The 10,290-nt window shown below is 39.0% G+C and overlaps 2 pseudogenes; both read left to right on the forward strand.

The window, feature by feature from the left end:
- The first annotated feature begins 3,537 nt into the window (after positions 1–3,537).
- LOC118609239 lies at positions 3,538–3,666 on the forward strand (annotated as a pseudogene).
- A 1,745-nt stretch (positions 3,667–5,411) lies between these two features.
- Positions 5,412–5,529, forward strand: LOC118609074 (annotated as a pseudogene).
- Positions 5,530–10,290: the final 4,761 nt, after the last annotated feature.

Below are 10,290 nucleotides of genomic sequence, written 5' to 3' on the forward strand. Positions count from 1 at the left end.
AGCCTAAGATTTTGTTTAAGCAAGAATAAGTACACAGTTAATGCAAACAACGTCGTTATAGTTGCTCTGCAACATTTAAACACTTCACTTTGTTTTAATTTTGTATTTTAATATACTTGCTCATATCTTAACTGTTAGCACAGAAGCAAACATTCTTACATTTTCAGATACACCTCCAATGTACAATTTTTTCTGAAACACTGGAGGATGACCATTTTCATCGTGAATCTCAACATATACTTTTTTCACATTACCTAGAGGATAAGAAACAGTATATATTTTTTATTGGTGGTTATGTATGCTGAAAAATGCACTAGAGTAAATACTTATTGTATTTTTTTTCTGAAACAATGGAAATTACTTTAAAAAGTCATTCATAAATGGCATGTCTAATACCACAAAACCCTCAGAGCATACCGATAACGATGCTTCCAGCATAATAATGTTAAGTTGGTGCTATTTCTCTTAATTATGATGTCCTGGTAATTCCTTTTACTTGATTTAATAGGCACTGAAGTATTATGGTCTTATAATTTTAATGATACAACTCAACTGTATGTTTACAAACACTTCACACAGTTTACCGTGTACACAAAAGTGGCACAAAAATATACACACCTTATGAAGCAACAGAAACTGCCATAAACAATTTTTATATATACTTATATTTTATCCTTTTAAAAATTAAATTTATTGTGGAGACATTGGTTAATAAGATTATATAGGTCTCAAGTGTACAATTTGATAATACACTATTCGCATATTGCATTGTGTGCTTACCACTCAAAGTCAAATCTTCTGTCACCATATATTTGAGTCCTTTTACCCTCTTTTACTGTGCCTCTTTTCGTCTAGCAACCAACAAAATGTTGTCTGTGTCTATCAGTTTTTATTTATTCATCTTGTTTGTTTTGTGCTTTCATTTTTACAGCCTATAAGAGTGAAATAATATGATTCTCAACTTTTTATATCTAGCTTATTTTGCTTAGTACAATTAACCCAAAGTCCATCCATGTTGTCTCATATGAGAGTATTTCACCTTTTTTATGGCTGAGTAATATTCCATTGTATATATGTACTATTATTCTTTGGGCAATCATCTGTCGTAGGACATATCAGTTGTTTCCATGTCCTGGCTACAATGAATAAGAAAGATATTAGATATATGCATTTTATAAAGTCCAGAGAGAGTACAGTAAAATAATCATTTAAAATCTCTGTTCTAAAATTAACATCTATAAAAACAGCTAAATATGCTATTGATAGTCAATGATTGTAAATTTCCTATAAAATAATGTATCTAACTTTAACAATTGAACTTAAGTGTTTCAAGCTTTTTTATAATATATTCATCTAACAAACAACACTCTTACAATATTAGATAATATGCATCCATATCAATTATGTGTAAGTCAATATTTACTATGAGACTAGTACAGAATTTAATCATATTTAATTTGGTGCTTTAAATAAACAGTGGGATGAAAATTATGATAGTATTCCCATGCCATAAATTATGAAAGCAAGTACAATTATGGAAACTTAATTATAGTATGTATTTAAATAAGTCTCTAAAGTTTTTAAAAATATTTTATCTGCCAGATTTGGTCATCTTTAACTTCATATGCATAATAATATTAATAATATATATATGTTTAACTTATACTTATTTTAATTTTTTCAAATTGGTTGCTTTTTTTGTCTTTAACTTCTTCTCAGTATGAATTGTGTGTTAGTTTTTCCTCTTGATTTAAAAATATTGGACTAAATATTAATTTGTATAATTAAATTTTATTAGACTTGAACCACTCATCTCTGTTGCTGAACTATGTGGAAAAGAATGTCCTGCTATTTGTCTTGAATTTACCTTTATCCACTTTAATAAAGGTCCTCTAGTTGTCAGGTGTCACATTTGATCACAAAACAAAAGGATGTCTTAAAGATACAGTACCTAATTGAGAAAATGAAGGGCAGGGAGGGCAACATGGATGAATCCGGAGGGCACTGTGCTAAGAGAAATAAGACAGAGAAAGAAAAGTAAATATTGTATGATCTCACGTATAGGCAATAAAAAATGTAAGCAAAAACTCTTGAGCCTCAGTCAAATACCAGTAATACTCCATGTATGCTGTGTGACCTTATACAGTCACTTACCTATTTTGAGCTAAAGTTTCTCATCGATACCCTAGTAATCAACAACTAACTAGATTAAATGAACAAATACATGAACAACATTAAATACATGGTAGCTTCACTTTTTAAAATATGAATCAGAATTTACTGACCCTCAAGGTGGAGAGAAAGTATTACTAATATTGCCATTATCGTCATCATCATCATCATCATCGTTATTATTATCAGAAAGAGGAAATATATCAATGCCATGGAATTATAAAAAGTCCTAGTACTGAGTTATAAAAGGAAATTGTTTTCATATGGGGTATTATATAGGGAGTATCAAATAATGTAGTATATTTTTACTATAATTAGAATATTTTCGATAGTAATGAACACTATTGGAACCCATAGCAAAAGCACTATGTGCTTTTGTTTACATGACAAAAATACAAATTTACAGAAAACTCATTTAAAATGTCAACAGTCTTTGAGAAAAACAGACGCACACTATAAACTATTTGGTGTAAAAATATTCTGACATTATAAGACTGTTAAGAATCATTTATCTTGAAGTCCACTTGAGTCTTATTTGAGCTGTTGCTCAAAGTGGCCCTGAAGACAAAGGTGGCAGCAACAGTGATTTGTGATAACACTCCAAGGAGAAGAGACTTGGCATGATGTTGCAGAAAGAACATGATCTTTGAAGCTGGAAAACTTGAGTTCACAGTCATCTGGAAGAAGTTTGTAAACTTGAGCAAATTACTTCAACTCCCTGAGCCTCCAACTCTCCAGCTCTAAAATGAAGAGCCTATGTTTAAAAGAATGATACTTTGTGGACATGGCGAAGAAACATGGCAGACTGAAAGATGTCCTCAGATCACTCCCTCCAAAACAACAATAAGCTGAACATGTAAAACTCAACAAAAAACACCCAAACTATACACTAGCATATCTGAGCATAGGATCTGTGCATAAGAGATACCACTGGTCAAAACCCCAGGTGTTGGGCGGTGGACTCAGAGAAATAAAGTAGGTGCCTCTCGCAGCTGCCAGAGCTCCCTGGAGAAAGAGGAGGAGGAGTGAAAGTGTGGTGACTTCCCTGATCAGCCTGCTTATAAGTGCCAGAACTTCTAGTAGCTGGCAATAGGGCCCAGTCATCAGGACAAAAAGCAAAGAAGCAGAGCGGGACTGCAGAGAAACAACAGTTGAATATTACTGGCCCTGGTTGCAAAACCAAGACTAAGCTGCAGCCACCATCTCCCAACCCAGAGGGCCCCTCCTCCTATACCCTGCAAGACCAATCACCATGGAGCCCCAGGGGAATCTGAGCAAAGGCTACCAAAACTGTTGCTAACACTGACAAGTATGGAAACAGAGGTAATCGAGCGTGATTAAATATCTATCAGAAAATAAAAAGATGTCTATATCCATGCCACCCTAAACGAGCCTGAACCCTCTCGATCCCATCTGATCTAGAAAGCTAAGTAGGGTTGGGCCTGGTTAGTACTTGGATGGGAGGACACTTAGGAAGACCAGGTGCTGTAGATGTAAAAAGTAAAAAATAAAGAATCGTGAGTTGACAAGATCCTTGCAATCTCTGAGGTCAAGCAAGGGTTGCCTCGCCTAAAATGTAAGAAATAAAAACAAACAAACAAACAAATAAACATAAAAAGACATTTTTATATTAATAAATATAAATAAAAAAGACATTTTTTTAAAGATAAAGGAAATCATGCGCTAGGAAGACATAATACTTATTAATATCTATGCTCCCAATCAGGGAGCCCCGAAATATGTAAAGCACTCACTAACAGAACCGAAGGAAGAAACAGACCAAAACACTATCATAGTAGGGAAGCTAAATATCTCACTGTCAGATATGCGCAGATCATCCAAACAGAAAATCAATAAGGAAGTAACATCCTTAAATGACACATTAGACCAACTGGACATAATCAACATATACAGAGCCTTTCATCCCAAAACAGCTGCTTATATATTCTTTCTCTAGTTCACATGGAATATTCTCAAGGATTGACCACATACAGAGACACAGAGATAGCCTCAACAAATATAAGAGGGTTCAAATCATACCAATCATATTTTCTCTGATCATAATGCTTTGAAACTAGAGATCAAGTGCAAAGATAAATCAGGAGGAACCACACATACATAGAGATTAAACAACATGCTACTGAAGAATAACTGGGTCGGAGAAGAAATAAAAAGGGAGATCAAGAGATACATTGAAACAAATGATAATGATAGTACAACATATCTAAAATTTTGGGATGTGGCAAAAGCAGTCATAAGAGGAAAGTTCATATCATTGTAGGCGTACGTTCAAAAACAAGAACAAGTCCAAATAAACAACCTAACGCTTCATCTAAAAAAACTAGAAAAGGAAGAAAAAATGAAGCTTAAAGTCAGCAGAAAAAAGAAATCAGAGCAGGATTAAATGAAAGCTAAAACAAACAAAACAAAACAACAACAACAAACAACAATAAAAAATAAATACAAAAAGGAGCTGGTTCTTTGAGAAATTTAATAAAAATAACAAAACCCTGACTAGACTCGCTAAAGAAAAAAGAGAAAGGACACAAATAAACAAAATCAGGGATGAAAGAGGGAAAATTGTGACAGACACTGCAGAAGTACAAAGAATCATGCAGGAATACTATGAAAAAGTATATAACAACAAATTTAATAACCTAGAAGAAATGGACCAGTACTTAGAAAAAAACAATTTTTCTAGACTGATACAAGATCTGGAAAATTCAAATAAACTGGTCAGCATTACAGAAATTGAAACGATCATCAAAAACCTTCCAAAAAGAAAAGTTCAGGACCAGATGGCTTCACCAGTGAGTGATTCTAACAAACTTTCAAAGATGTAATACTTATTCTCCTCAAACTCTTCCAAAAATTCGAAGAGGAGGCAATACTTTCCAACTCATTTTATGAGGCCAATATTACCTTAACGCCAAAACCCAAATCCTGGTAAAGACATCACAAAAAAAATAAATAAATAAAACAAAACAAAAAACTACACACCAATATCTCTCATGAACACAGATGCAAAAATCCTAAATAAGATACTAGCAAATCGAATACAATAACATATTAAAAAGATTATACACCACGATCAAGTGAGCTTCATCCCAGGGGAACAGGGATGGTTCGACATATGCAGATCGATTAATATGATGCACTACTTAATCAAATTAAAAGATGAGAATTGTATGATAATATCAATATATGCAGAAAAAGCCTTTGACGAGATACAGGATCCAGTCTGCGGCCATGCTACCCTGAACATGTCTGATCCCATCTGATCTTGGAAGCTAAGCAGGGTCAGGCCTGGTTAGTACTTAGATGAGAGACACCTAGGAAGACCAGGTGCTATAAGCATAAATAAAATAAAATAAAAAGCTATACAGCCTCCCTTTATGATTAAAACACTTAATTAAATTGGTATAGAAGTAAAGTACCATAACATAACAAAGGCCATCTATGACAAACCCTCAGCCAACATTATACTTAATAATGAAAAACTAAAAACTTCCCCTCTAAGATCAGGAACAAGGCTAGGCTGTCCACTATCACCACTATTATTCAATATAACATTGGATGTCCTAACGAGTGCAATCAGACAAGAGAAACATATAAAAGGCATCCAGATAGGAAATGAAAAAGTCGAACTGTCACTATTTGTGGACGACATGATTCTCTACATAGATAACTCTAAAGACTCCACAAGAACACTACTAGACACAATAAGCAAACATAGTAAAGTCTCTGGATACAAAATCAACAATCAAAAATCCATACCTTTCCTATACTCTACAAATGAATCGTCAGAAAAAGAAGTGGAAAAAATAATTTCTTTTGTAACTGCAACACAAAGAATAAAATACCTAGGAATATATATAATGAAACATGTGAATGACCTATACAATGAAAACTACAAGACCTCACTTAAAGCGATCGAAAAAGATACAAAGAAATGGAAAAATATTCCATGTTCTTGGATTGGAAGAATCAACATAGTTAAATTGACCATGTTACCTAAAGCATTATACAGATTTAATGCAATCCCCATCAAAAGACCATTGGCGTTTTTTAAGTAATAGAACAAAAATCTTAGGTTTGTATGGAAGCACGAAAGACCCCGAATTGCCGAAGCCATCCTGAGAAAAAAGAATGAGGCTGAAGGCATCACTCTGCCTGACTTCAAATTATACTACAGAGTGACAGTTATCAAACGGCATGGTATTGGCAGCAAAACAGACACATGGACCAGTGGAACAGAATCGAGAGTTCAGAAGTAAACCCATATTTATATTGAGAGAGGAGAAGTGGCATCTGAAAAAAAATGCAAAGGAAAGAGCCTGCAGAAATAACCAACTCAGCTGGTTAAAACTGCTTCTCTCCCCGCATTCTGCCCACTGATCTTTAACTAACGGGTTTTCCCACGGACACCTCTCCCACCTCAAGGACTCTCCAGCTCATGTCTGTTGATTGATGGCTTGCCAACCAACTGATGTTCTTCCTTACCTCTGTAGCTATGTAGGAATAATAAGACTGTGTAAAACTGCTTGTCACGTTACTATTAGAGCTCAACCTTTGGATAGGAATTTGCTGAGCTGGTGCCAACATCAATAAGTGCTACATTCTGCTTGTAGTCTCAGTATCCTGGCTCTCGGAGAATTCTATAACAGTGTTGATAGCACTAAGGTCACACGTTCTACAAGGCAAAGTGACCTGTAAATAGATAAGACTAATAGTCTGGAAATTCCTCCCCCCTTGCAGCCCCTTGCCCTGAAGCTCCCCCTACCCAACCTGAGTAAGGAGGCACATGTGAAACCTCAGACAAAGGAATCACGTGCCACTTGCGCGGACACTGCAAAAGTATATAAGCTGTAATAAATCCAACTAGGGGGAGCACATGCATGGAGTTGTTAACCTCACGCGCTCCACCAGCCTAATAAATTCTCCTTCCTCTAGTTGTCTGAGCGTCAGAATTCCTCCATCGAGTGTTGCTTCCTGCAACATATTTCTGGTGCGTTGGTCAAGAAACGAGGAGGAACGGCACCTGCATTTGGTGGTCTTGGGGTACCTCGCTGGGGGGAGCACAGCCCAACCTGTAGACGTGCCCATGGAATGTACACTGGGGATTACTCCATGTGGATGCCTTACAGGACAAAATGTGAAGCCCCAACTGCTGGTCCCTGCAAGGATCAGACAATGGAAGAACGAGAAAACTAGGACACTACAGGACCGCAGTGAGGAAATACTGGGCACAGGGTAGCTAGTAAGGTCCTGCCCCATAGGACAGAAGGGGTCCTGATCATCTCCCGAGATCACCTGATAACTCTACATTTGTTAAGTGTAATTGTAACCTCACAGATATACAGGGTGGAGAATGGAATGTGTTTGGTTTACGCTGGGCAAAGGGAGGTCAAACCACTCTCTGAAGAGTAAACAAGCATCCTCCACAGGTTAAGAGGAGTGACTGCTTACTCTCCATAGAGCAGGTTAAGGAATGGTGGGAGGCTTATGAAAGAGAGTGTGTTTAATGACTGAAACGTGCTCTGATCATGAAGTGAGAGTTGGACCTTAATCCACAGGTCCGTGACAAACCTCATACGGCTTAAGGTGGTGTCACTGGATTTCCGTGAGGAGTCTACTCCAGTGATCTGGGTCGGGGGCTCATAATGACCCACCAATGATAAGAGGTGCCTGAAGTAGCCCCGTGAGGGGGGCTGCCAGAGACAAGCGAAGCAAGTGACATCTACTCCAAAGTTTCCCCAATCCTATCCCTTAATCCTCCATGTGGTGTGATTGTTGTCTGTCATGGGAGGCATGGGGGCACACAGGGAAAGTCTACTCCCCTAGCCACGATGGTCAGGAACTTCAAGAAAGGGTATACAGGAGATTATGAGGTTACTATGTCTCCAGGGAAATTGGAAACTTTGTGTGAACTAGAATGGCCCACTTTTGGGGTGGGATGGCCGGCAGAAGGGAGCCTGGATAGGTCTCTTGTGCAAAAGATATGGCAGATAGTCACTAGAGATCCAGGCCATCCCAACCAGTTCCCCTACATAGATACTTGACTCGCTTTAGTATTGCACCCTCCCCTTTGGCTTAGAGGTCAAGTTTCCACCGTGTTAGTAGCACAGGCAGGGAAGTATTCCACCAAACCCAAAGAACAATTGCTGCCACCAGTGCCAGAGATTTTAGCCCCTAATGAGCAGGAAGCAGAAAACCTGGCTTCCCCACTGTATATACAGGCAAGATTGCAGCCATAATTTTCTTGTTCCTTGTCCACTCTAGGGACTGTCACTGGCTCAGGTACATCATCGGCTGATCAATCTAGTCCTGGCATAAGCTCATCAGGGCCTGAGGTGTCTCCCACTGCCCCGGAATCAGGTCCAGGCTCTCCTTCCGTTGCTGGGAGGTTACACTCAGAGACAGTGCCCTGAATACAGATGCCTCTGAGAGAAATGAGAAACTCTGTAATGAACGAGCAGGGGCACATAATAGAGCAGCGGCTGCAAGTGTACCAACATTTCACTACTACCAACCTTCTTAATTGAAAATACCACGCTCCCTCATATACAGAAAAGCTTCAGACCTCAGTAGACCTCGTGCAGTCCATATTTCAAACCCACCATCCCACATGGGCAGACTGCCATTAATTTCTCCTCTCACTGTTCAACACAGACAAAAGACTCTGAATAATCAGGTGGTGACTAAATGGCTAGAGGACAATACCCCTGAGGAAATCCAGAATCACCAGGAATATGTGAGTGTCCAGATACCAGGAGAGGATCCTATGTGTAACTCAAATAGAGAGGAGGGCCTGAGACGGCTCAGAGGATACAGAGAGGCTCTCCTCCAAGGCTTCCAAAAGGGAAGCCAAAAAACCACTAACATCAATAAAGTGGCAGAGACTTTACAAAGGAAGGATGAAAGTCCGGGTGACTTCTATGAGAGGTTATGTGAAACCTACCAGATCTACACTCCTTTTGATCCAGGAAGTCCAGATAACCATAGAATGGTTAATATGGCCTTTGTTGGCCAGAGTGCAGGAGATATAAAGAGAAAAAATTAGAAGACTTCATGGGAATGAACATCTCCCTATTCCTTGAAGTAGCCATCAAGTAATATGTCAATAGAGAAGTTGTCTCCAAAAGGGAAGATGAGCATTTTATGTAAAGGCGGGCTGAGCTTATAGCTGCTGCCCTTTAACAACAGGTCAAAGGAAAGAAAAAGCTGTCAGGAGGAGCCCCCTTGCACCGTGATTAGTGTGCCATATACTTGGGAACTGGTCATTAGAAAATGAATGCCCCAGGTGGGTCAAGGGGGAGGCATGCTTACCAGCCACCTCCAATAGGGAAGACACACTGTTCAATGTAGCTGGAGAATCCCTTTTGGACTGAGGGCAACCAGACTCAGGGGCCCCCGATGAGTCTATGGTACGTAGGATGGTAGGGCGCCAACAGATAAACTTTCTGATTGTCACATGGGCTGAATACTTGTTAGTGACTTGGCCGGTAGCACCACTCTCAACCCATAGAGTGGACATTGTCGGAACCACTGGGAGACAAGGAGACCAAGCATTCTACCTGCCCCGTATATGTATTATAGAAGGTCACAAAGTTATGCATCAGTTTCTGTACATGCCCATCTGCCCAGTGCCCTTGTTAGGGCACGACCTGCTAAGCAAGTTAAGGGCTACCATAGCCTTTGCTGACAATGGCCAGCTAGACTTGCAAGTACCTAAGCCTAGGCTTGTTATAACTCTAACCATCTCCAGAGAGGAGACAAATTAGAGAATGCCTGGGTGCGGTAGGATTGTGCCGTTTGTGGATCCCAAACTTACAGGACTAGCCAAACCCCTCTCTGAAGCCACAAAGCGGGGAGAACAGGAGTTCCTTCTCTGGGAATCTACACAACGGGAGGCCTTTGAAAAATAATCAACTGAGCACTAACTAACACCCTCGGACTAAAACTCCCAGACCTGTGCTGCTGTCACACTTTCCCCTTTAGCCTTTCCATGCAGTACTAGCTCCATGCCACAGGGTGCACAACCCTCTCAGGGTGAGTAACGTGCTTTCAGATTCCGACACAGCTAGGATTGTGTCCCCTTGTATCTTAAGGGTTAGG

This window comes from Rousettus aegyptiacus, unplaced genomic scaffold (genome assembly GCF_014176215.1).
Source record: "Rousettus aegyptiacus isolate mRouAeg1 unplaced genomic scaffold, mRouAeg1.p scaffold_m13_p_10, whole genome shotgun sequence".
In the NCBI taxonomy this organism is placed as follows: Eukaryota; Metazoa; Chordata; class Mammalia; order Chiroptera; family Pteropodidae; genus Rousettus; species Rousettus aegyptiacus.